The sequence below is a fragment of the Sus scrofa genome, chromosome 7 (genome assembly GCF_000003025.6).
Source record: "Sus scrofa isolate TJ Tabasco breed Duroc chromosome 7, Sscrofa11.1, whole genome shotgun sequence".
NCBI classification, from domain to species: domain Eukaryota; kingdom Metazoa; phylum Chordata; class Mammalia; order Artiodactyla; family Suidae; genus Sus; species Sus scrofa.
The window spans coordinates 84329413-84357202 of record NC_010449.5 but is presented as its reverse complement, the minus strand read 5'-3'; the positions used below and the strand labels follow the sequence as shown (position 1 = coordinate 84357202).

Here is a 27790-nt window from a genome sequence, read left to right as displayed (position 1 = left end):
TATGGATTTGTGGCAGAGGGAAATTAAAATTAAACTCTCTGGATCTCTTCTACACAGATGGCACCTTGTAAGAAATGACTGGTCTTATGAGATCAGTAATTTTGCTGGATTTAGTCAGCTATTTTTTTGTAATGAGTGTTATGTTAAACAATATATATATATATATATTTCCTTTATTGTTTATTTTCTGATACGTGTCTTTGCATTTTAAGATGACTATATTGGATATGTCCTGAAAAATAGAGAAACATGGATTTCACTATGACAGGGGTTTCCCCAAGTGTAAGGGGTTCTATTCACTTATCTTTGGCCTAATGTTCTTATTGAACCTAGAATTTCCTCATTTCTCCTACAGGATTTGTGCCACCCAACATTTGGTCTTCTAACTCCGCTTTATACTTTCAGGACTGTCCATCTAACCTATAAGGACAAATAAATTGCTTTATTGAAACTGTTGTGTGAAATAGTAGGTCTTCATTTTAGAATCAAATTTCTACCATATATTGGTGAAACAACATCATTTTAAATGTCTAAAACCAACCATTGGCATCCCCCAAGGCTACGATCTTGAGTTGCTTTTCCATTTTTGTTGGAAAATGAGACTTTACCCATGCATGTTTTACACAAAAAGATGAAGTATTTTCATGTTTAGAAGGGTAATCTCTGTCCTCAGAAGGTCTGGATTTATTTCACAGCTCATCTATTTTTAATTGTGGGACACTGAGCAAGATGGTGGATTTCTCAGTCTTATGTTCTGTAAAACAGTAGCAACAGCACTTACCTCATTGGTTTATTGTGAGAATTAAATGAGATGAATATAAAATATTTAGCACAGTAGTGGGTATATAGTAAGCCACTTAATGCATGTTAACTGTTAGAGTTCATTTTATAATATCCGAAGGCAAAATGTCATAAGTTAAATTTTGCATTTGGGGGAAGTTCTATTTAAAATTCCAAGTAAAGACCTCAACTAAATTTCTGCAGTCCTGAAGCAATGATTTTCATGGGAGAAAATTAATTTATGGGAAGTCTTCAGACATAAGTAATCCATTCACGATGACTTCAGATGCATCATGGAAAAAGCCAGTGAATTTACAAGGCATTGTAGTTAATATTTTTGATGTGACACATTGCCTAAGAGGTTAGTAGCCAAGACTGAGATAATAATCCTGATGTGAACCTCTCATCGAGTTTTATGATTAAGAGGAGTTTTATCTTTGAGATAATTGCACAAGCGAAAAAGGAATACAGATGACCAGTCTTACAATAGTCAAGCAAGCAGCACCTTTTACCTAACTTTTGAGAAAATTCTCTAAAAACTCCATTCTGAAGTAATTTACCAAATATGTTATGGTTTTAAGAATCTTTAGGAAACTCTAAAACTATTATCATGGTACAGAATCCATAATTTGCTACTTTAAGAATGACTTTAACATAAAGCTGTCTGCTTCCATGTTCTTTTAAGAGAAACCCATTTATTTACTTATATCTAGCCAAATAATTGTGTTAATTAAAAATCATTTCAATGAGTACATATTGAACAATGTATTATTGAAGACCAGAAAGATTTCTATTTTGTGTTTTATCATATGTACCCGAGAGTCATTTGTGGGATTTCCTTTAAATGACATCTCGGGAGTTCCCATCCTGGCTCAACCGTTAACAAACCTAACATCCATGAGGACACAGGTTTGATCCCTAGCCTCACTCAGAGGGTTAAGGATCTGGCGTTGCTGTGGCTGTAGTGTAGGCTGGTGGCTATAGCTCTGATTGGACCCCTAGCCTGGGAACCTCCATATGCCGCAGGTGCGTCCCTAAAAAAATAAGACAAAAAGATAAAAAAAAAAAAAGACATCTCATGTTTACTCTTCAATAATTCAGACTGGTCATTGCCCCATAAGGAGGCTTTGTTACATGTATAGATCAGTTTAGCACATATTAGGTACATTTACCATTAACTTATCTTAGTTGTCAGAAAGCATGGAGATTTTTAAGTATCTATTTGATTTCGTAGTAATTCATCTAGCAATTCTTTTCCAAATGGCTTTATGGAATATTTTCACTTCTTTCTTTCTTTTTGTTTTTTATCTTTTAGGGCCGGTGTGGTATAAGGAGGTTCCCAGGATAGGGGTCAAATTGGAGCTGTAGCCACTGGCCTAAGACAGAGCCACAGCAATGCAGGATCTGAGCTGCATCTGTAACCTACACCACGGTTCATAGCAATGCTAGATCCTTAACCCCCTGAGCACGGCCAGGGATCGAACCCATGTCCTCATGGATACTAGTCGGGTTCATTAACCACTAAGCCGTGATGGGAACTCCGAGAATATTTTCATTTCTCTACTTAGATTTAAAATGGAAGAGAAGTAAGAGAAGTGAGGAAGTGGTCATGGATCTTCCAGAGCCTACTGGTATCTTGTCAAAAACATATAAAATACTGAATGCTCTCCCATTAGTTGGTTATCAAACGTTCTTGAGGGCTCATTAAATGAGGTATCCTATAAGAATAGGTTGTGAAAACTGCTACCTCTAACTTAGTTACTTTTAAAGAGTGAGGATGTTTCTCAGGTTAAAACTTGATGGGAACTGTTGACTGTTGTTGTTAACATATCCAAAGAAAATCTGTCATTGAGGATGTCGGTAGCCCTGGAAGCCAAGGGAAAAAGCAAGTTAGAGAAGCAACCTTTGTCTATCTGTGGTTTCTAGGCATGAGAGAAGAGAGGGTACCCAGGTTCTTGAAAATAAGTGTCCAAACAGAGGCACCAGTGTATCAAATTGTGTGACATCAGCCATTATGATCAAATAGTTAACTCCCCTTGTTCTAATCTCATTATCTCCAGGCAATAACCCTCTAATTATAGTTTCCTGTGTAAAATTGTCCACTAAGAGACAATATTCTAACTCTCTTTGAAAGTTATAAGTCTTTCTGGGAACTTACAAATTAGCTTTTTGGTTTTATCCATCTGTCTTTTATGCATTTGTTTACTATAACTTAGTACTTCAGAGTCTAGTCACCTGTGAGTATGCTAAAGAAACTCAAATTGTCATGACTGTAAGGTTGATAAATAGCCTTTTTATTTTTTTTAATTTTTATTTATTTATTTTATTTTTTTTCATTTTTATTACTCAAATGAATTTATCACATCTGTAGTTGTATAATGATCATAACAATCTGATTTCACAGGATTTCCATCCCACAGCCCGAGCACATCCCCCCACTCCCCAAACTGTCTCCTCCAGAGACCATAAGTTTTTCAATGTCTGTGAGTCAGCATCTGTTCTGCCAAGAAGTTCCGTCTGTCCTTTTTTCAGATTCCACATGTCAGTGAAAGCATTTGATGTTGGTGTCTCATTGTATGGCTGACTTCACTTAGCATGATAGTTTCTAGGTCTATCCATGTTGCTAAAAATGCTGGTATTTCATTCTTTTTAATGGCTGAGTAATATTCCATTGTGTATATGTACCACATCTTCTGGATCCACTCCTCTGTCGATGGACATTTAGGTTGTTTCCATGTCTTGGCTATTGAAAATAGTGCTGCAATGAACATTGGAGTACATGTGTCTTTGCGAGTCATAGTTTTCTCTGGATAGATGACCAGGAGTGGGATTGCTGGATCAAATAGGAGTTCTATGTTTAGTTTTCTGAGGAATCTCCATTACTGCTTTCCACAGTGGTTGCACCAATTTACAATCCCACCAACAGTGTACTAGGGTTCCTTTTTCTCCACACCCTCTCCAGCACTTCTTGTTTATAGACTTTTTGATGATGGCCATTCTGGCAGGTGTAAGGTGATACCTCATCGTGGTTTTGATTTTCATTTCTCTAATAATGAGTGATGCTGAACATCCTTTCATGTGTTTCTCGGCCATTTGTATGTCTTCTTTGGAGAATTGTCTGTTTAGATCTTCTGCCCATTTTTTGGATGGGGTTGTTTGTTTTTTTGGTATGGAGCTGGATAAATAGCCTTTTTAAAATACTGTGACTGATTGCAACTTAGCCCCTGTCTCTCTGAACCAATAAATGAAGTGAATTGATAACCTCATTTGCAGTATATAATAATAGCATTGTCAAATATATAGCATCGAATAGCAATGTCCACTAGTTATTAATTCTAATTAGTATATAAGAATGTAAAAGATAAACTTTGACCTTAATAGTTATATCATTATTTTTTAAGCAAGGGCAGGTTTGGGATAGTTAAATTATATATATATGTATATATATATAATTTACGTATATATTAGAGAGAGTTGTGGCAGTGACTTAGTAACCCAAGCATTCATTTTGAGGTCCTGATATTCTGGCTCTTGCTAAGAATTAAGGGAAAATATTTGCACAACAGCATTTTTTTTTTAAAAGAGTATCTCAGATGGATATAGGACAAGTTAAATTTCTTCTCAATGAGGGTAGTTTTTCTTGTTGGGTTTAGAAGATTATTTTTCTTCCAATTTTATGATAACTGACACTTCACCTACAAGATAAAACTTCCAGGAAAAGCTGGAATAAATGAAAAGAAAAATCTTCAGCTTATGAGAAATCATATATTCTGTGACATGGAAATTTTGCTGTGCTGATTGTCTATAGCTATTCAGGAACTCATCAGATTTCTTGGGGCAGAAGAAAGTACACTGAATAAGAAGCATTTGTTTGATTAAATATCAAAATGTATAGGCATCTAATATACTTTTCTGGGTAGAAAGAAGTACAATCCTGAGTCAGCAATGGTTGGGTAAATGAAATTGCTGAAGAGAAAATCTTTCTGTATAGCAGGAAATAGAAACATTGTAGTAGCAGGTGAACTTCTGTAGTTCACAGGTTTAGTTTAGATAATTCCTTCCAAGTTCAAATTCTTATCTAAATTGCTTCAATTAAGGGTTTGGTGTGGGAATTTTGTATGGGTTTTCTATACTTCCTTATTCTGAGGAAAAAATATCAAAGCAGATTTTTCTATTAAAGTCTAATATTTCCAATTTATGGGAACCCTGGCATATAGAATATAATAAATCAACTACATTTTAAGGAGCATTTACTTAAGATTCTTACATTGAGCTTAATTGGGAACTTAGAGTATATAAGACTAAACCATCTTTCTTCTAAACCAATAAACATTCACAACACACATTTTTCCTTTTTTCTTAATAGACAACAGTCTTTAACTTTTGACACATATGTTAATGAATTGTATAAATTCTACAGCGTGTTTACTCTTTATAAAGGCATTACTGATTTTTTCTTTTTTTATGAAAACTTGATTATTACAGTATACTTTTGCATAGTTAATGTGTTTTGTGGTCAAGCATCAGTAAATTGTGAACCTGAAGCAAAAGATCTATGCAAAAATCCTGTCAGTCAATCTCATAGATTGTAATTGTTCTTTAAGTATAGAAGCATTGATGCTTAGTGATATGGACATTTTTATACATCACAGGATTTTATCAATCTAATATTGCTTTCTTTTTCTACTGTTGTATTACTATTATCCTTCTCTTATAATCTCACCATGGTCCTCTCCCAAACACAAAGGGCAATTTGCTTCTTAGGTTCTCAATTTACCTTCTGGGACAATCTAATTACATTTAAGTATTTTCAACATGAGTAACAGTTTATTTGGTTTCAGTTTCTGCTTTTTAAAAAATTTTTCTAAAGAAAGATTTAACGAAGTGTAATCTGTACTCAGCAAAAGTAATGTTTTTTGAGGTCTATATTTCTATAAACTTTGAAAAATATATAGTCATGTAACTACCGACACAATTAAGATACAGACTCTGTCATTCCCAAAACTTCCTTCATGTCTCTTGTAGTCAACTTCTTCCTTCTACCCCTAGCTCCTGGAAGCTACTAATCTGGTTTCTGTTCTTAGAGATTTTTCTTTAATTAAAATGTCATATAGATGGAGGATTACAGTCAGGTAGCCCTACTATAATGCTTCTGAAAGATACGTTTTTTCGTTCCTTATCATTGTTGAGTTTATCACATAGATGTGCCTTAATCTGATAATCCATTCCAAAGTTTATGAATTTTTAGAATGTGTCCAGTTTGAAGGTATTATGGATAAACTATTATGAATATCTGTGTAAAAATTTCTAAGTGCATGTTTTTTTTTCCTACCTAAAAGTGGGATTGATAGAACTTCTGATAGGTGCACATTTAACTTCATACAGATCTATCAAACTGCTTTTCAAAGTGAATATATTACTTTGTATCCTACCTAGTAATGCATGAGAGTTCCAGGTATTCTGCATTCTGATCAGCACTTGTTATTGTCTGATTTATTTTAAAGCCATTATAATAAGGGTTTAGAAGTATCACATATGATTTGATTATATTTTCCTAATAAACAATAATGTTGAGAATCTATCCAAATGTTTGTTGCCCATTTGGTGGACTCTGATATAATCTTTTCTCCATTTAAATTTTTCTTATTAATGAGTTGTGAAATAGTCATACAGGTGTATATATATATATATATGCACATGAATACATATGTATATACACATAAGGGATATAAACAGAAAATATTGCTTTGTGTTTGCTAATATATTTCTGGCTAATCTTTCATTTTCTTAATAATGTCTTTAAAAAGGAAGTTTTTAATTTTGGTAAGGTACATTTTTATCAATTTTTACTTTTATGGTTCATGTTTTTTGTGTCCTAAGAAACCTTTAATTAACCAAATGTCGCAAAGATTTTTTATGCATATTCTGAAAGTTTTAAGATTTTACATTTTACACTTACATTTGGCAAGAATTGACATCTTAATATCCACAATTATTTTCCACGTTTATTTCTCCATCTATCTAGTCTGCTATAGTTTTTACCAAAATCAATCTCGGATGTCTTTTATGTTTATCCATGAATAGGTCAAGTTTTTTAGTATTATTTTAACTTATACTTTTGAAAAATCAAATTTCCAGTTTTTTTGTGCTAGAAATTTAATATTTTTTTTGTGTGTGTATGTGTGTGTAGACTCTGTGTGCTGTGGTTTTATTAATCCTCACATATAATTTCTAGTAGCTTTCTTGTAGCTCTTAATATTTTATATGTAGCAATACAGTCTGCAAAAAAATTATTTTGCTGCTTCCTTTTTAATCTGAATGTCTTTATTTCTTTTTCTTCTGTTGTTGCACTGGTTAGGACCTCCAATACAAAGTAGAATAGAAGTGGTAATATTGAATCTCCTTGTCATAGGGGGAACACATTCAGTCCTTCCCCATACAGTATAAAAATAGACTTAAATTTTTCACAGATGATATCAAATTGAAAAAAAAATCCTTCTGTCAGTTTGCTAGAAATTTTTGCAATAAATGGGTGTTGAATTTTGTCAAATGCTTTTTCTAAATGTAATGAAAAGATAGAATTATTTCTTTTCTTTTTTAGTCTGCTTATTTGGTGATTTATGATGATTGATTTTAAATGTTGAACTGCTTTGCATTCCTGTGGAAAAAAAATCCATTTGGCCTTGATACATCATCATTTTTACATATTAAAGGATTTGATTTGTAAACATTTTGTTTCCAATTTTCTGTATATGTTAGAAGGATATTGATTTGTAGTGTTCTAGTAATGTTGATGTGGTTTTGTTTTCAGAGTGATATTGGTCTCATACAACGAGTTAGGAAATGTTTTCTGGAACGGTTTATGCAGAATTGGTTCTACTTCTTCCTTAAATGTTTGCCAGATAAATAATGTTTTGTTTGAGCGTTTTTAATTATGAATTCAATTTCTTATTAAGTACAGCACTAATAAGGCTATCTCTCTCTTTTTGAATGACCTTTGATAGTTTCTGTATTTCAAGTAATTTGCACATTTCGTATGATATTAAATTAACAGCATAAATTTACTTATAATATTCCCTTACTATCATTTAAATTTCTGTAGGATCTCTGAAGATGTCTTCTGTTTTATTTATAATATTGCTGTTTTGTGTCTTTTGTTATAGTTACTTAGCTTGATTTATAACCTTGAACTATTTAGACATATGGTATATGGGCTTTCATTTGCATTCTTGTCCTGAGCTCTGCAAATATTGTAGGCAGGTTTGTGTTAAAATCTTATTTTTATTTATTTTATTGGATTGTAGTATATTTATTGAAATATAATTGATGTACAACATTATAATAGGTTTAGGTATACAACACAGTGATTCACTATTTATATGTACTGCAAAATGATCACCATGAAAGTCCAGGCAACATCTGTCACCTTACATAGTTAAAGACATTTTTTTTCCTTGTGATGTTAATTTTTAAGATTTACTTTCTTATTTAGCAACTTTCAAAAATAAGATACAGTATTATTAACTACACTTGCCATGCTCTACATTACATCACCATGACTTTTTTATTTTATAACTGGAAGTTTGCACCTTTTGACTTTCACTCATTTTATCTACCCTCCAGCCCCTACCTCTGGCAACCACCAGTCTGTTTGTTCTTTGTATATATGAACTTGCTTTTTTGTTTGTTTGTTTTGCTTTTTAAGATTCCATATATAAGTGAGATTGTTATGTTATTTGTCTTACTATGTGACATATTTCACTTAGAAAACTGCCCTGAAGATTAATTCGTATTGTCACAAATGGCAAGATTTCATTCTTTTTTATGGTTGAATAATATTCATACATATTAATATTGTATATATGAATATTACTATATATCATCTGTTACTGGACACTTAGGTTGTTTCCATATCTTGGCTGTTGTAAATAATTCTGCAGTATTATTCTGCATAACATATATATTTTTGAGTTAGTATTTTTGCTTTCTTCAGCTAAATACCTAGAAGTGATTTTGCTGGATTCTATGGTAGATCTATTTTTTATTTTTTGAGGAACCTTCACACTTTTTTCCATAGTGACTACACCAATTCATATTCTGACCAACTCTTGTGTATATGGATTCTCTTTTTTCCACATCCTCACTGACACTTACTATCTCTTGTCTTTTTTATAATAGCCATTCTAACAGGTGAAGTGATATCTCATCGTGGTTTTGGTTTGCATTTTCCTGATAATTATTGCTGTTGAACATTTCCTCATGTACCTGTTGCTCATCTGTATGTCTTCTTTGGAAAAATGTCTATTCAGATCCTCTGCCATTTTTTAATCAGGTTTTTTTTTTCCTATTGAGTTGTATGAGTTCTTTATATATTTTGGTTATTAACTTCTCATCAGATACATGATTTGCAGGTATTTTCTCCCATTAAGTGGGTGTCTTTTCATTTTGTTGATGGTTTACTTTGGTGTACCGGAACTTTTAAGTTTTATGAATCATATTTGTTTATTTTTACTTTATTACCTTTGCTTTTGGTGTCAAATTCAAAATGTCATCACCAAGATTGATGTCAAGTAGCTTACTGACTATGTTTTCATCTAAGGTATTCATGGTTTCAAGTCTTGCATTCAAATCTTTAATACATTTTGAGTTAATTTTTGATATGGCATGAGATAGTGGTCTGATTTAATTTTTTGGCATGTGGCTATCAGTTTTTCTGAAACCACTTATCAAAAAGATCGTTGTTTATCTATTGTATATTCTTGAATCCTTTGTCATAAATTAATTGACTTTTTTTTTTTTTTTTTTTGCATGTGCTTCTTTCTGGGCTCTCTATTCTTTTCCATTGATTTAAATGTGTTTTTATGACAATATGATGTTTTAATTACTGTAGCTTTGTAATATAATTTAAAATCAGGGAGAATGATGCCATCAGTTTTGTTCTTTCTTAAGATTGCTTTGGCTATTCAGGATCTTTTGTGGTTTTGTATTTTTTAGGATTATTTGTTTTATTTCTGTTAAAAATGCCATTAGAATTTTGATAGGGATTGCATTGAATCAGTATATTGTTTGAGTAGTATAGACATTTTAACAATATTAATTCTTCTAGTGTATGAGCACAGAGCATTTTTCTATTAATTTATGTCTTTAATTTATTTCATCAACATCTTATAATTTTCAGTGTATGGATTTCTCACCTCCTTGGTTAAATTATTTCCTAGGTATTATATTATTTTTGATTGAGAGATTTATTTTTTGACAAGGAATATGGTCTATCCTTCCATCCTGCTGAATATTGCATGTGCACTTAAAACTAATCTTTATTCTACTATCGGTGAGTAGAGTGTTCTATAAATGTCAGTTAGGTTAAGATGGGGAATAGTTTTTATCAGGTCTTCTATGCACTTAATGATTTTCTTTCTACTTGTTTTATCAAATGTTGTGAGATAAATATCTATGCATCTAACTATACTTGTAGATTTTCCTATTATTCTTTTTATAGCATTCATTTCTACTTTATGTATTTTGAAGTTCTTTTTTCAAGTGCCCAAGCATTTATAATTTTTTTTGTGAGTTGACCACTGAGTTGACAACTTTTTCATGAGTAGACCATTTAATCATTATGTGAAATCTTTAACACTTGTAATATTCTTTCCTCCAAAGTCCACATTGTCTGCTATTAACATAAATATTTTAGTATTTTTTATTTGGATTAGTGTTTGCATGACGTATCTTTTTCCACCATTTCACTTTTAACTTATATATACTTTAATTAGCAAAGTGGATATTTATAGACTGCATATATTTTGATATTGCCTTCACATTCATTATGACAATCTCTGCTATTTCATTGAGATGTTTAGACTATTTATACTTAATGGAATTATTGACATGACATGTTTTGTTTATTTATCTATTTTTATTAAAATATGGTTGATGTATAATACAAAATAAGGTGTACAACATAGTCACTCACAATTTTTAAAGGTTATACTCCATTTACAGTTATTACAAAATATTGGCTGTATTTCTTGCTGCTTACAATATATCATTTAGATTATTTATTTTATACATAAATAAATATTTTTGCCTTGTCTTGCCCCCCCCTCCTTCCTTCTCCCCACTGGCAATTGCCAGTTTGTTCTCTATATCTGTGAGTCTGTTTCCTTTTTGTTATATTCACTGGTTTGTTGTATTTTTTAAATTCCACATATTAGTGACATCATACAGTATTTTTCTTTCTCTGTCTGAATATCACATATACTCTCCATTCATCTCTTAATGGACGCATTTACTTCCATATCTTAGCAATTGTAAATAATTCTACTATGAACATTGGGGTGCATGTATCTTTTGAATTAGTGTATTTCTTTCTTTCTGATATATACCCAGGAGTGAATTACTGGGTCATATGATAGTTCTATTTTTAGTTTTTTGAGAAACAACTATGCTGTTTTCCACAATGGCTACACCAATTTACATTGATATGGCATGATTTAAATTTACCATCTTGCTAGTTATTTTCTCATTGTACCGTTTGTTTTTTGTTCCTTCTTTTTTGAGCTTCCTTTGGGATTGATTATTATTAGTAGTAGTAGTAGTAGTACATCGTGTCTTCCCTATTGGCTTATTAGTTGTGCCCATTATAACAGTTTTTTTTAAAGTGGTGGCTCTGTGGTTTTCAATAAACATTTTGTTACTATTTTTTCTTTAAATAGCAATGAGCTTGTAGAGTGATTTAACATACTATTTGATTTGCTTTGATTTAACACGTTATTTGATTTGATGCTTACCTTTTCTAGAACTCATTTCTTGATGTGAGAATCTTACTATTATTATTATTTTTTGTCTTTTTGCCTTTTCCAGGGCTGCTCCTGTGGCATATGGAGGTTCCCAGGCTAGGGGTCTAATTGGAGATGTAGCTGCTGGCCTACACCAGAGCCACAGCAATGTGGGATCCGAGCCGTGTCTGCAACCTACACCACAGCTCATAGCAAAGCCGGATCCTTAACCCACTGAGCAAGGCCAAGGATCGAACCCGCAACCTCATGGCTCCTAGTCGGATTTGTTAACCACTGTGCCATGATGGGAACTCTGAGAATCTTACCTTATTCCTTCTGCCTGAGGAATTCCCTTTAACATTTCTTATGGGTAACAAATGGTGATAAATTCTTTTTTGGAGGGCTACTCAAAAGTTCTTGGCATGTGGAAGTTCTTGGGCCAGGAATCAAACCTGCTTCTCAGTAGCAACCCAAGTGTGCAGTGACTACACGGGATCCCTAACCTGCTATGCCACAAGAGAACTCCAATGACAAATTTTTAAAACGTTTTTATTCCATAAAAAAGTTTTTTTTTTCACTTTCGTATTAACTCTAAGTTGTCACAATTTTTCTTTCAATACTTTAAAAGTTTCACTTTATTATCCTCTAATTTGCATCTTTCAAAATTATATCCAATTTCAAGTTTGGTTCCAACATATATAAAGCAGAACAAACCAAAAACCAGTGATTTTTCTCTGACTCAAGAAAGAACTGACATCACAGCAGAAAACATTATGCTGAAATCTGGAGAGACAGGTACACAGACACACACACACACAAATGCAGCCAAGGTCTTCTTATCTGTAGTAGAAATTACTAGAGCCATAAATAGGTAGGAATACTTAAATAGTAATGTTGATGAATTGCTTGAGGCTTAGTGTGAACTAGCATGAGAATAAGAAACTCCTGAAGATAAGAGCCTGAGGGGGGAGGAGTGGTGCCCTCACTCTTTGCTGAGCTTCACCTCCAAGGACACCAACACATTTTTCAAGATGAAGTCCCAAAAAAGATCCTCTTGTAACCCTTGCATGGAGAAGGGAAGAGTCAAGATGTTGCCAAAACTTTATCTTATCTGGGGAAAGGGAGTTCCTCCCTTGCCACACTCCTCCTTATTATATAGATTAGGAAATAGAAGATTGGTGCATTTAACCCAGCTTTGAAACTCATAGTGATGTCAAGGAAATGTATTTAAATGTATAGCTATGATTGTGGTTATTGTTATTACTCTGTTTTTGAAAATTACTAAGCGGTTTTGTGGCCAAGTTTAATGTGTACCTGCAGTTTTCACAAGGTCATGGAATAATTTTTATTCTTCCGGAAGTACATCTTTTAGAATATTTTTAGCAATAGTCTGCTGTTGGCAAGCTTTTCCTATAGCTCACAATGACATAACTTTAACTTTGCTTTTGGAAAACACTTTTGCTGAGTCCAGAAGTCTAAGGTGGCCATTGCTGTCTCTTAGCAGTTTTAAGTACTTTTTAAATATTTTCTTTCTTTGATTACTGTTGAGAAATTTTTGTTTTCAGTCTAAATATGTAGTTGCAAATATTGCCACTTAGTTTGTCTTTTCTCTCATTACCTTTAAGATATTTTCATGTAATTGTTCTACATTTTATTTTAATGTTTTGGAGATTTCTTAGCCATTATATTCACTGAATTTTCTCTCCCCTATCTTTTCCTTTAGAAACTGCAGTCAAACATATGATAAATGTTCTCTTTCTATTCTTTGTGTTTAACCTACCTTTAATAATTTCCATATACTTATATTCTGAACTACCTTTTGAGTTTATTTTTCATCTCCATCTTTCTGCTCACTAGTTGTGTCAAGTATTCTGTTTATTTTATCTGTATTTTTATTTCAACAATTACACTTTTATTTTTAGAAGTTCTATTTGATTTTTATTTAATTCTTCCTGATTGTTTGGATTTTTAAGGTATTTGTTATTTTTCCAATAAAATTCTGTTATTTTAAAATTGTTTTACACATTTACAAATCTGCATTTATCTGGTAATTTTTTAAAAATCTGAAGTTTTTTAGAAACCCTTAAATCTGTTGTTTTTCTAAATCTGTAATTTTAAAAAAATATATTTGCTAATTGGTACAAATGGTAGCTTATTTCTTTGTGTATGTGGCAATTTTACTATTTTTATTATTTCCTCATATTTCACTGAATTTAATCAATAGGTATTTTCGGGGTATTAGATTGAAGATATTTTCTTTTTTCTCTATAAAGAATGGTAAGTTTACCTCTGTTAGGTACAATGTTATCATTAAACAGGAGCCACTTTAATTACTTGGCCTTGGGGTTTTCTGAAGCTTGGCAGTAGTAAAATGTAGCATCTTATCTTTTCGAGGCTTACCATATCAGGCTTGTGGTTACACATTCTCAAAGACAATTTAATTTTTATCTGAAGCAAAATCTCAGACAAAATTTCCCCTGCCTAATTTTGACCAATGTTTTATCCCTTTTAAGTGTCCTTTCTTTAGGTATAAGTCTCTGATTCACATCCTTCACTTTGTGTGGGCTCAAGGCATGGACTTTTCTTTTCTTTTCGAGTAGGAAACTTTGTTTTTCAGGTATTGCTCTTCCCACAGAATATCATTTTCTGTGGTACATTTCCCAATGTCTGTATTTTCAGCTTACTCTCTAGTTCTTCAACTTTTCTTGTCAATGCAGAAATACATTTTAAAATATGTCTTTTAAAATCCATTTTCTATCTTTGTATTTTGCAGGGGTGGAGGATTAATCATCATGTCCATCTTACCATGTTGCAGGAGATAAAGATCCTATAACTCTTTTATTCACTCAAAAATATTTTTCATGAACTCACACCTGCTAGTTGTCTGTACTTGACTGAAGGCTAGAAATATACTGGGCACAAAGGTAGTCTATGTCCCTACTCTTACGAAGCTTGTATTCTAGTAGAGCAAAGGAGACAAACCTTATTATGTGTGTGTGTTTTAGGTAGCGTTTAATATTATGAAGACGAATGGGGTTAAGAAATGGACTTAAGATGCTATGATGATGATAGTGATAGTGATAGTGTGTGTGTGTGTGTGTGTGTGTGTGTGTGTGTGTGTGTGGTGGGGAGGGGAACGTTTAGAGATAATAGTCAAAAACGTCTTCTTGGAGAAGACAACATTTAATTAAAGACCTGGATAAAATGAGGAAAGAATCATGTGAAAAATCCGTGAAACATTCTTTTAAAAAATATGAAACAGTGAGTAAAAAGGCTTGGAGATCCTGTGGAGGAATGTAATTGGAAAGTTCAAGGGACAGATATAATCCCAGTGTGGTTAGAGCAGAGAGAACAAGAGTGATGATGATAGCAAATGAGGGTTTCCTTGACCACGGTCAGGAGTTAGACTCTTGTTTTGATCATGCCTGGTGTTTTGTGCAAATCAATGACAATATGTGAATTTTATCTCATAAAAAAAAAAAATCATTCCAGCTGCTAAACTGAGGTTAGTTTGGAACTAGTTAGGTGGCTTCTGAAATAATTCAGACAAAATGTAATGATGGCTTGAACCGAGACAGTGTGGTGGATGTAGGAAGTAGTGGTAGAATTTGGGATGTTTTGAAACTAGAGTTTCCAGGATTTATTTATTAATTAGAAATGGGTGTGAGGGAAAGAAAGGACCAGTGATGACTTCTGGGTTTTTGGCCTGAGTAATGTTTTTGGTTTCTCTCTCTCTCTCCTTTTTTAAAATAGCTGGACCATTTCCTGAAGGCACAGAGCATTTTCAGGGTGGTAGATTGTATGACTTTTGTTTTTGACTTTTAAGTGTGAAATGCCTATTTGATATCCAACAAGAAGATGAGAATGGCAATGGAAAGCTTGAATTAGAAACTGCAGGGTCTTTGGATTCAGCACATTTGCAATGTGTCCAGTGGTACTGCTATATCCACAGGATATTTAAAAGGATTCAAATAATGAAAGTGAAAGTACTTGGAAATATATAATGATAATGCAACTAGTGGCTTTAAAATTGTAAACTTTACCTGACATTTTTTTACTTTTTAAATTTATAAAAGTTAAAAAAGATTCAGTGGAGCTGAGGTTAAGGAATTAAAAATATTGTATAAAGACTCATGAGAGGATAGCTTTCTGAAATTTACTTAGATATTATATGTCTAAAGCTTTAAAAACATATAAATAAGGCATTATTTTTTATGCATGGACAATTATTCTAAGAAAATAATTATTGATATGCATAATTTTTTTTTCTTTATTTTAGGACCACACTTGCAGCATATGGAAGTTCCCAGGTTAGGAGTCAAATTAGAGCTGCAGCTGCAGGCCTATGCCAAAACCACAGCAAGGCATGATCCAAGCCATGTCTGCAACCTACACTGCAGCTCATGGCAACACTGGATCCTTAACTGACTGAGTGAGGCCAGGGATCGAACATGTGTCCTCATAGATACTAGTTGGGTTTGCTACTGCTGAGCTACAACAGAAACTCCTGGATATGCATAAATATTTAATTGCAGGCTACATGTAAAAAGCATTTTCATAGTGAAATGTAGAGGCCAAAAAAGTATTATAAATGGAATATTATACAGTTGTGAAAATGGTAGTATAGATTCAAATATTTCCAGCTCTCAAATTTCAGGCACATGTAAAAATTACATTTCTTGGTTTCTTAATATTTGGATGGACCTGTGTGATTAGTTCTAGTCTAATTCATTGTGAAGGCCCCCATGAAATATTTCATTTCTGAAATAGAAATTTAATTGCAAATGTGAGACCCTGCAGTGCTCTATTTTCCATCTGGTACAATCTTGAGTCTTTGAATGGTTAAAATGAGCTTTTCCTCTCAATGTGAACTTGTAGCATGAACCAGAAATCAAGTATTATTATTATATGTTTTTGATATTTTGATTCTGGTTGCTGACATAACATAATCTAGCTTAGTTTGGCAGATATGCCTACTAATTGACAAGGAGAGGTATTCATGATACATTGTTCCATTGAAGAACCTTTTAGAAAAATAATGTACAATCAACATGATCCTTTTTTTTATGTGTATGTAAGAGAATTTGGAAGTGTTTAAAATAGCTGTCATCGGACAGGCAAAATTGTGATTTATTTCTTTCTTTTTATGCTTGCATGTATTATTTCATGAATCTTTTCTATATTGAACATACTTTTATAATAATAAAAACATTTCTAAACAAATACACCAAATATACCTATTAGACAAGTTTTGCAGAGCAGATCATAGTAAAAGCAGCCTATTTTGGTCATTCATTAGTGCATCTGGTTCATGACTTTTATTTACACTATAAGCCCTTGCAAAAGGAGTAGTAAGAATAATCCTTTACCCTGATCATATGCATGACATATTTTCCCTTTTCTCTGCTCAATAATTATCAGAGTCACAGATACTGTTTTTCTTTAATCATCAAATATAAGTTCCTTTCATTAACCAGATTCAGCTGAATTCCCTGCTGCTTCCACCAGGGACAGTTTATAAATAAATACTCATGTGGTGGCCATGGGGACCTGTTGTAGCAGAACAGCTTGTCCCCAGGCAGAAAGGCTAATCTTGATGGAGCTGTTGATACCCTGTGTGAACCTTATGTGAATCATTTGACCTCTTTTTGTGCTCATCAATCCTCTTGGAAAAAAAAAAAAATGGAATGCATGACCAAAGCTTGACTCAGTTACTAAGCTTGAGCTTATGGTACTATTAGCAAACACAATGGATAATCAACTTGAGAAAGAGAAAAAAAATGAGTTTTACATTAAAAATTACTTACAAATGAAATGGTAGTGTTTTCAGAAAAATACAGATTTGACAATTTTTAATAGATTTTATATTTGGAGAGATTAATTCAACTCATATGGAGAATAAAAACCGGAGAACATTTTTTTTTGTTATTTTAATTAAATTATTCTCAGAAGCTATTTGGGATTGGGCACTATCATTTTTTTTCAATATTTTCATCTAATATTAAGATATCAATGAGAGAAATTTATTGCTTGACATTTACAGAGTGATCACGAAGTGTCAAGGACCATGTTAGATCCATTCACTAAATAACCTAGCAAATATTTGCCAAGTATCAACTACATGTTACTTACTATGTTTTTTGCTGCATTCTCCCTGCTGAAGGAACAAACCTGTGTTTTGACATAAAGACAGTCTTTGCACGGAAGGAACTTCTAGTCTAAGTTGTAGGAGTGGGAGGGTCACATAAGAAAAGAAGTCACTAAAATGCAGGGCTAGGACAGAAGTTTCCTCAGAGTGTTGTGAGGAACAGAATAGGAACATTTAGGAAGTGATCGCCCAGGGATGGCATCAGATTCATTTCCAGGAAAAAGGATTCCTTAGGGGGAAACTAAAGAACCAAAAAACATGTCCAGAAAACTGAGCAGCTGAAAGGAGGGTGTGTGTACTGGAGAGTATCAGGTGATTAGACAAGTGAGAAAGCTTACAAATTCTGAGCCTTGGTATTTCTGCAAGACTGAACTATTTGAAATTCACACTGAAAGTCGTGAGCAACCTTCTGGAAGAATGATTTTAACTGATGCAAATGAATTCGTTTTTTAAAGATGCTTCTTTCTAGGAAAGGAAAACATGTAAAGGAGGGAAGTCTAGGTGATCAAGGTTCACTCTTGCATCAATGCGGATGATGTGATGAAGGTGTGGAACTTGCTATTATGAAAAGAGGATCCGGAGGAGGGAACAATTCACATCACTTTTAGATGTTGGAACTCTCTAGAGCTGGCATCAAACGGAGTGGGAAAGAGAGGGATTCTGTCCTGAATGTTTGTGATTAATGCAGATTGGAAATGAAAATGTTAATCTGAAAAAGAATGCATATGTCTACATGTATAACTGAACCACCTTGTTGTACAGCAGAAATTATCACAACATTGTGAATTAACTAGTCTTCTATTAAACTTTAAAAAATGAAAAAAAAAAAGAATGAAAATGTTAAGTTGAGAAGGTAATGAAACCAATTTGGGTTATTTTAAGTTGGAGACACATATCAAGTAAAAATATCAAAAGAAGCATTATCTGTGAAGAATTTGATTGGGACTCTGGGAGCACAAAAGTGTGGTCTTTCCTAGAGGAAAAGGTAATTAAGTATGAATACATACTGGACATTTCTGTTAATTTTATTTCCCTTCTTTGATTATGCAGGATTGCTTCCTTAGGAATCCAGAGGCAGGTTAGAGACTCATAGACAACTCTTAGGCTAACAATTCTTAACCTTTCAACAGTCTGTTTTGGTAGGATAAGCAGAGTCTGGCGTAGCAGGGTAGAATTCAAACAAACCTTTGACTAAGGGTTGAGTGATCTGGAGGAAATAAATTTATCAGGGGTTCAGATTTTGCATTGATGAAATGTACGAAAGACTATCCAGGATCTTTCTAGAGCTAATCTTTCTTATTTAGAACAAAACCTAAATCACAAATTTGCTTAAATTCTTAACCTACCAGCTGAGCTTGGATTTAGGGTTAGCAGAATGTTTGCAGTTTTATCATCTGCATAAGTAATCTAAAGTTAAAGGAAACATCAATATCATTATTTATAACATGAAATATATTTTATATATTTTACTATTGATGCTAATGGTCTTGGAATTCCAGGTGGCTAGAGTTTGTTTACTCCATCTGAATTTGCCTTTAATTTTCTTTTCTTTTTCTTATTTTTGGCTGCCCCCATGTTATGTGGAGATTTCCAGGCCGGGGATCCAACCCCAATGCCACAGCAGTGACCAGAGCCCCTGCAGTGACAACCCTGGATTCTTAACCAGCTGAGCCTCAAGGAAACTCTCTGCCTTAATTTTCTTGAGTGTTACAAAGATATCCACAGTATATTCTATTCTGTAAGAGTCGAAGAGCAGTCATTCAAAGAAATGAGATCTAGAACCATATTCTGGAGTACGGTTTCCAAGAGCTCTCTTCAATTTGGAGGTCAAAGCGGAACATTGAATTCATCAGTTAGTCATTTACATCAAGTACTAGAGCAGTAGTCTCTAGGGTCCCTTGGCTATTTATTCACTTCTCTTAATCTCTTCTATAACCTGTTCTATTTTTTTTTTTCTTCGTATCCTGCCCACTTGCAAAGTCATGGGAAAATTGTCACCCTCTCCCCATTCTAATACTTTTAAAATTTCTCCAGCGTTTCATTAAGCTTACATTAGAACCAAAATTTTCATCTCTTTATATAGTCTTATTAAATAATTTATTCAATAAATATTTATTGTGTACCTACTAAGTGCCAACCTGTTGTTCTTGTGCTGAGGGTGTAATGACAATAGAGATTAACATGACCCCATTCTCCACTGCCATGAAACGAACAGTTGAAGCCTCCCAAAGTGTCCACAGGGCAAGTAATTGGCATGGCTGAGTGATCAATAGCCAGGAAAGGGAAGAAAAGCTACATGTATCATCTGTCCCAAAAACTGCAGGGGGATTTTAGAGAAATCAAACATAATCTCACATTATATTTGGGATTAGATTTAGCAGAGAACATTATTTTAAAGTCATAGCATACCTTGCAGGCATTTATTCACTGTTGTTAATTAAAGTACTTATAACAGAATTACAGACAAAATTAAGAATTGGCCTTATAAGATTAAAAATTAAGTCGAGAAAACATGTAAAGTAGTATGGTATTTCTAGGTGTAACATTTCTGAGAGTTTTTATTTTATAAGGAGATCATTAAATAAAGGATTTTATTTAGAATAAGATGCTAGTTCAAAACTAATGTGATATTCCAGATGCTTCGAACAAATTTTGAAATTGAATAAATATTAATAAAATGTCAAAAGCAAATTTATTCTGCCTATTCTTTACTTACTCTTCTGAACATGGTTGTATTTAAGTAGATTCTGGAAGATTTTGTTACTACCTAATTTCTCATGTCAAATATACCATGGGTACTGCAAATAGAGGTGTTACAGTGCTATTTTTTTATATTAAAAAGTTTATAATATTATCAGGGTATTATTGACCCTGCATTTCATTGTGTTAGGCTGAATAAGAATGATTCTAAATCATGATTTTTTTCCCCCAAGGACTCCATCATTCTTTTTTTTTTTTTTTTTTTTTAGTATGATTTAAGAAAAAAAAAAAAGACTTTTAAATTTCCTTGAAAACAAATTAAAAGGGTTACGTCTGTTAGCAGTAAAGCATTAGGTGACTTGATAGGTGAAGTCGATTTTCTGGAAGACAATATGCAAATAATCGGTTTTGGGAGAGGGGCACTAGGAGGAGGCTGGGCCTTGGGGACTGTGAGGTTCATATTTATCCTGGAAGGTTCTGAGGAGGCTTGCAGATGTGATCTTTATTAATCCCAATATTTTATTTTATACTTGAATTTATAATTGGGTCTTAAAATCAAATGAGATGTCATTGCATCACCATCTGTTGTTTCGAAAACAAGAGGCATGCTTGGATGTTGTCTATGGCCACTTGAAAAAGATGAATCCTTAGAGTGTTCGAAAGCTGTTTTTGCATCACTTCCAGATTATTTTCCATTTCAGTAGAAAGACAAATTAGGGATGGAGATAGAAAAGTTCCCAACAGCCTTATATTTACTGATCAGAATAAATAAATGAGAATGTGTGTTTTATTATTTACAGCTCTCCTCATTCCCTCATGGCCCCCAATGCTGATAGCCATGTAGATTGCTGTTTTAGAAGCAGGAAGAGGTTCAGTCTTCTGGAGTCAGACTTGGTCTGGACAGGACATCACGGCAGAGAGAGGGGTGACTGTTTTGCTCCCAGAGGTGACCCTTTAGGTGTTAGCCCTGACAGATCTGGTAGGGAGAAGGGGTGAGAGTTTCATATCAGATATGCAATGTGTGATGGGAAGGATGGCTAGTAAAATGTATACAGTTGCATTTTCTGATCTGCCAATCTGACATTTCCCTAAAATATAGGAAGATAGAGACAAGGATGTTTTCAGCTTTGGTGTGATTTTCTTTAATTTTATAGCAATCATTTTAGTATACTATGCATAGTATCCTGGTTATTTCTAGAGTTTTATATTGAATTAGACACACCTGTGTGCATATAAGTATTTTTGTGGTTACGTCTCAGAAAAAGTCATATTTATATATATATATATGTATATTACACATATGCATATGCAAACAATCTTGCATACAATCTATTCAATATCATTCATATGTAATCTTTTCAATAATATGAGAGCAAGAATCCCAAATAAAAACGCATGATGGGTCATGTTTTCTTTATTTGTGATCTTAACTCAAATTTGAACCCAGGTTTCTGAAATCAAAAGACTCTGTACATAAACCCAGTATGTCAAGTGCAGGCTGGAGGTGGGGGATGTTCTGATTATTCTGACCTAGAGGAGGGTTGCATCTGTCAGAGGCCTCAATTTTAATGGAGCTGAAATCTATCACAAGCATGTATCCTTCAAATCCCAAAGCTTGCATGTCCCTAAATCATGTCATTAAATTCCATGGAAAAGATCCCATTGGATGGACTTCAGCTTTTACGAAGGAAATTTCTGCCAATCATAAGAAGTCTAAGGGGAAACAATTTTCTCCTTATTTCCCACTTTCCCTACCTTCTTTCACCCACCTGTATTCCCAGGATAGGCTGTTTCAAGTCAATGTCTGCATAAAGCACTGAGGAAGACCATTCGAAGAAATGAAAATAAGGGTAACCATTCTTGCAGTTTTTCACTGAATTTTAATGTATATCTGTGGAAAAGTAATAAATGGGCTATAGTTCATTAGGCAAGAACAAATTTCCCCCCGTAATTTTATCTTTGTTTAATTGAATATTTAATTAGTATACATCTAAAACTAATTTTTCAATGTGTTCAGGACATTTAGCAAGAAGGACTGGTGCCAGGCTCCATCTTGAGAAGCACTTCTGCAGATGCGGACAGCCACCGTGCCCTCCTTGTCCTCCTTGGTGAGCTGATAGAAGTGAGTGGGTCATTTGGCATTAGCAAAGGAGTAAGTTAGCATTTGCACTGAGCTGGATCTTGCCAGGCTGTGCATATTGGAAGCCGCAGACAGAGGCTCCTTTCACAGTGATGAATGGGTTTTTTCAAGCGTTCTGCTCCCTAGTTATGAGAAGGGTGACCCGGTCAGGAGACGACTTTATGAAGCTATAAAAAATGTATGTCACTTCGGACTCTCTAATGTCACCAGGAAGGAAAAAAAAAAAAAAAAAAAAAAAAAAAAAAAAACCCTGTGCAAAAATGGCAGGGTAATAAGGCTGTTTTCAATGCTCGAAATAGCTTTCTGTCTATAGTCATACATAGCCCTGAAACTGGGCCAGAGGAGACTGTCCATGAAGCATTGTTGTTGGGCGGATTAGAAAAAAAAAATTTTGGCTTTGTTTGACTTTGCTTGCCTTCACTGAAATGCTTATGGTGAGGACAATGAGACATTTCCAAAGGCAGGTCCGGTAGCTGTGTCAGAACTGGGGAAGGTGCAATGTCTTTTTAAAAGCCAGCAATGTACTCAAGGTGGTGATGACTTTTAACTATGCAGAAGAGCCAGAAAGGGAATCACTACAAAGCAAACACATTTTGAAAGGAGTCTTTTTATCTAATATTTTATAAAGTCTTTTCTCTGTATCATAAAGATTTTTTTTTTTTAAAGGAAGGTTTGCCAGGTACACTGGCCCCTCTTCTTTCTGTTGAATACTCTGGAGTTTACAGATAGTAACATGTAGATTTTAACAAAGGCAGTCCTCCGTAGATCCATAATTTAGCATTCATTGAATTCTCTTATTCTTCTCATCAGTATGCAGATTCCATGGTATCAGGTGCTTTCCTATTTGATATGTCACACATTTCATAACCCATGTTCAAATGCTAATTTACACAAGGTAGGGAACCCAGAGGACCAAGGTCAGAGCTTTTGTCTTTATTAAGGCTTCAATTAATCACAGGTGAACTTTGGAAGGTTTCAGCTGGATTCAGACACTGGCTTTGTTGGGGTTGAGTTGTACAACAGTGAAAGGCCCCTATCCAAGCCTAGATTTGTCATTTCTTTTCTGGGACCTGTAAACATCCTCCATCAACACACCTGTAACGGGAAAAAATAGGTGAGAAGTGATGAGCTTAATACTTCAGTTATAGCAAATGGCAGGCTTGTGGATGGTTCTGAAGGGGGGTAGGAAACTAAGTTTCTCCACCCATAGAGCATGAGTTTAGCATTTCTCACCACTCTCTTCCTGATGAGGACTCTACACATCAGCCTAGCTTCTTAGTCCCACTCTAAGAAAAGTTGACTGTAGTTGATTCTCTATGCATGGTCACTATGCCTTTCTACCATTATGGCCACAACTAACCAAAAGTCCCCAGAATGTCTTGACCTGAGAATGCTCCTCAGGGTGTAGATTATTTTGTAGAGCCACTGAATAAGTCAACCAAGTCTGTGCTCTTGAAGGAGTCTGAATGTTAGACACATAAAAAGTTAGCCATCAGCAGAGGTGGGCAGAGGGAAAAAGAGGGATAGAAAGGTACAGAATCAGAGGGAGAACACGGTCTACTGAGACGATTGCTCTGCACCAAAAAAGCAACAGTATGAGAGCTCATTCAGGACTCCACAAGGCCTGGCTAATTGACTGTGTGTCCCAAATTCCCTCAGCATTAGAAAATCCCATTACCTGTAAAGTCCAAAGCTCTTTTCTCTTTGCCTCCTGAGCAAGACAACATAACACAATAGCATCCATCTATTCCTATTTCAAAAAGACGCCTCTTCTTACTCTAGAGTGCTTTTAAACTTTACATAAAAAGCAACTGAGAAATAAAAGAAGAATTTTCAACTGCTTATCTTTAAAGCATTTTAAAGAGAACAGTGAATATATGCTTATTGGATGCTTCAAGAGGGTTATTTAATTTTATAGAAATTGAATTTATAGAATTCAAAAATAATTTAATGGAATTGGCTTTTCTGCCTAAGTTTTTGGGTTTTGTTTGTTTATTGGTTTTCCTTCAATAAAAATATCATACCTTTGTGTATTTGGATAGGTTTGGTTTAAGCTAGCCCTGCAAGATAAGATAGGAAGTCCTTGACTTAAAAAGAAATAGAAGCTGAGTCATGAAAATTGGAAAAAACACCAAGGGTAAGAGGGAGAATCAGTAATGTGTTACCCCTACTCTCCTGAGGGTTCATCATATTCCCATCTTTTATTTGCAAATGAAAGGTGAGTAGGTAGTGGGCAAGCTTTCCTCTAGGAATAGTTAAAAGGGCTGTATAGTCTGCACATAATTTTATAACGATAATAAAACTGATGAAAAGTTTACCTGTTTTTTATTAACATCACCATTCTCTCCCTACTTCAACCTTTGGAACTTCAATATTATCTTGTATTCTAAAGAATGCGTGACATCTAAGTAGACATTTCTCCAAAGACAGACAGATGGCCAAGAGGAACATGAAAAGGTGCTCGATATTGCTAATTATAAAAGAAATGCAAATCAATATTACAATGAGGTATCACCTCACACCCGTCAGAATCATCAAAAAGTCTAAAAACAATAAATGCTAAAGAGGGTATGGAGAAAAGGGAACCCTCCTACACTGTTGGTGGGAATGTAAATTGGTGCCACCGCTATGGAGAACAGTAAAAACTAAATATAGAACTACCATATGATCCAGCAATCCCATTCCTGGTCATATATTTAGAGAGTACTCTAATTTGAAAAAAGATACAGGCACCCAATGTTCATTGCAGCATTATTTACCATAACTAAATACATAGAAGCAACCTAAATGACCATTGACAGATAAATGGATAAAGAAGATGAGGTATATATATAAAATGGAATACTACTCAGTCACAAAAAAAGAATGAAATAATTCCACTTACAACAACATGGATGAACCTAGAGATTATTATAAGTGAAGCAAGTCAGAGGAACACAAATATCATATGATACTGCTTACATGTGGAATCTATAACAATGATAAAAACGAAATTATTTACAAAAAAGAAATATACGCACAGACTTTGAAAACAAATTAATGCTTACTAAAGGGGAAAGGAAGAAAATAACTTAAAAATTTGAGATTAACATATACACACTACTATATACAAAATAGATACCAACAAGAACCTACTGCACAGCACAGAGAACTATACTCAATATCTTGTAATAGCCTATAATGGAAAAGAATCTGAAAAATATGCACCTCAAAATAACACAACATTGTAAATCAACTACACTTCAATAAAAAATTTTTAAAAAGAATGTGTATCTTTAAAATATGAAATTAAGGAGTTCCCGTCGTGGTGCAGTGGTTAACGTATCTGATTAGGAACCATGAGGTTGTGGGTTCGATCCCTGCCCTTGCTCAGTGGGTTGACGATCTGGCTTTGCCGTGAGCTGTGGTGTAGGTTGCAGATGCGGCTCGGATCCCGCGTTGCTGTGGCTCTGGTGTAGGCTGGCAGCTACAGCTCCGATTCGACCCCTAGCCTGGGAACCTCCATATGCCGCAGGAGCAGTGCAAGAAATGGCAAAAAAACAAAGAACAAAAAAATAAAAAATAAATAAATAAAATATGAAATTAAGAAGATCTTGAGTAGAAAATGCATGCTACTTTCCAGACTTAAAGGACCAGAAATCCTGATTTTGTCACAATGAGTCCTAAGCACTATAGAAAACTCCAAAGGCAGATGTTTAGAGCTAAGATTTCATTATTCCTGATTTCCCATGCTTTCTGAATACTGGAGCTGATAGCATAAAACAGATATTTTTTCCAAGAAAAAAATCCACATCACTTAAGAATTTATTAACAATTTACATAATTGCTTAAGTAATCTGCATAATTGGCAGAAAGTTTAATTTGACCCTAGTTCAACTGTAACACTTATGGTTTTAAATTGAAATTGGTATAATTCATTTATGAGAGTAATTAAGCCATGGTGTCTAACAAATACAACGTATGCTGCCTGAGGCCTCCAAGGCCAGAACATGCTATTAGAATGTTTTATTTAAATATGTCAAATCTGTTCATCTCCACCGTCACCCATGTTAAACTAGAGCAAATGGCTTCTTTGACCTTGAGCACCATGCTTCTGAGAGATGGTATTTGAAGCACACAATTCAACTATCTTTCTAGAGAACTCCACAAGCTAAAAGGTGTTTAAAGAAAGGCTAAACTTTGCCTAGTTTTTACTTCCCAGAAGCGTTCAGACATATGTGATCCTGTGATAACCCCAAGTTATTAAACATCGGTTTTTCAGAATAGCAGGACTGAAAAATGGCCCAGAATAATGGATTATTATTTTATGACAAGCTAACTAATATTAATAAGAGTGAGGGAAGTGGGGAATCTGTTTACCTCCCTTTAAATGCATACTTTTTATACATAAATGCATAAATAAACTAAGTAATCAAAGAGTAGTTATCTTAAACAGAAAATAATAAAATAATAGTGCTGAAAAGAGCCACGACATATGTCTGGGGAAGTGTAGAGATTAATTTGGCTAAAAGCTTGTGGCATGCAACATCTCCTCACTTGGCAAATATCAGATCTTGTGGCTTTACTCTGTCACTGCCACCTGTGCAGCCTTGGGGATGGGAAGAATATGGATGAGGGTCAGCTGCAGGGGACATGGTTATGCAGACAAAATCTCTCTTGGGCACAGTCAAATTCATCCTTTTGTAATGCTCCCCTAAGTATTCCAAAGAAAATCCTGTAATTCATCATCATGCACAACACAATATCCCAAGACTCCAGGTACCTGTGTTTTCTCCCTCCTTCTGTTCTTAGGATTTATTTTCTGTTCCTTTTTCTCATTGATCCTTCACCCCTTGATCAATTTTCCTTTTACCCTCAATTCTCTTTTTTTCTCTCACATTATTTAAGAATCCAGAGTCTTGATGCTGATGTTTCAAATTGTATTATTGAGTTGATAGTAATAATTATTGTTCAACAAGTACTTTTTCACTGCCAAATACCATGCTAGGTATTTGATGTAATTCATCTCATTTGATCATCTTTGCAGTCCTGCAAGTTATCTTCATTATGCCTATGAGAAAATGGAGACTTTAGAGGAGTTAAATGAGTCTTCTAGGTTCCCAAACAACCTGGGCTGCACCCATGACCATGTGACCATAAACACACACACTTGGGGAGTTCTACTCTACTATATAATGTCTGGGGTCATGACGTCATTTCCTTTTCTATTGCAAAATAATAACAACCACAACATCAAATATGCTA

At 34.2% G+C, this 27790-nt stretch overlaps 1 long non-coding RNA gene across 1 annotated transcript in view; it reads right to left on the bottom strand.

The window, feature by feature from the left end:
* The window catches only part of LOC110261725, a 41619-nt gene continuing 36657 nt past the window's right edge, over positions 22829-27790 (bottom strand). Inside the window, exon 3 of the long non-coding RNA XR_002346191.1 lies at positions 22829-23641. This is a non-coding gene — a long non-coding RNA (uncharacterized LOC110261725). The remainder of the gene's footprint in view (positions 23642-27790) is intronic.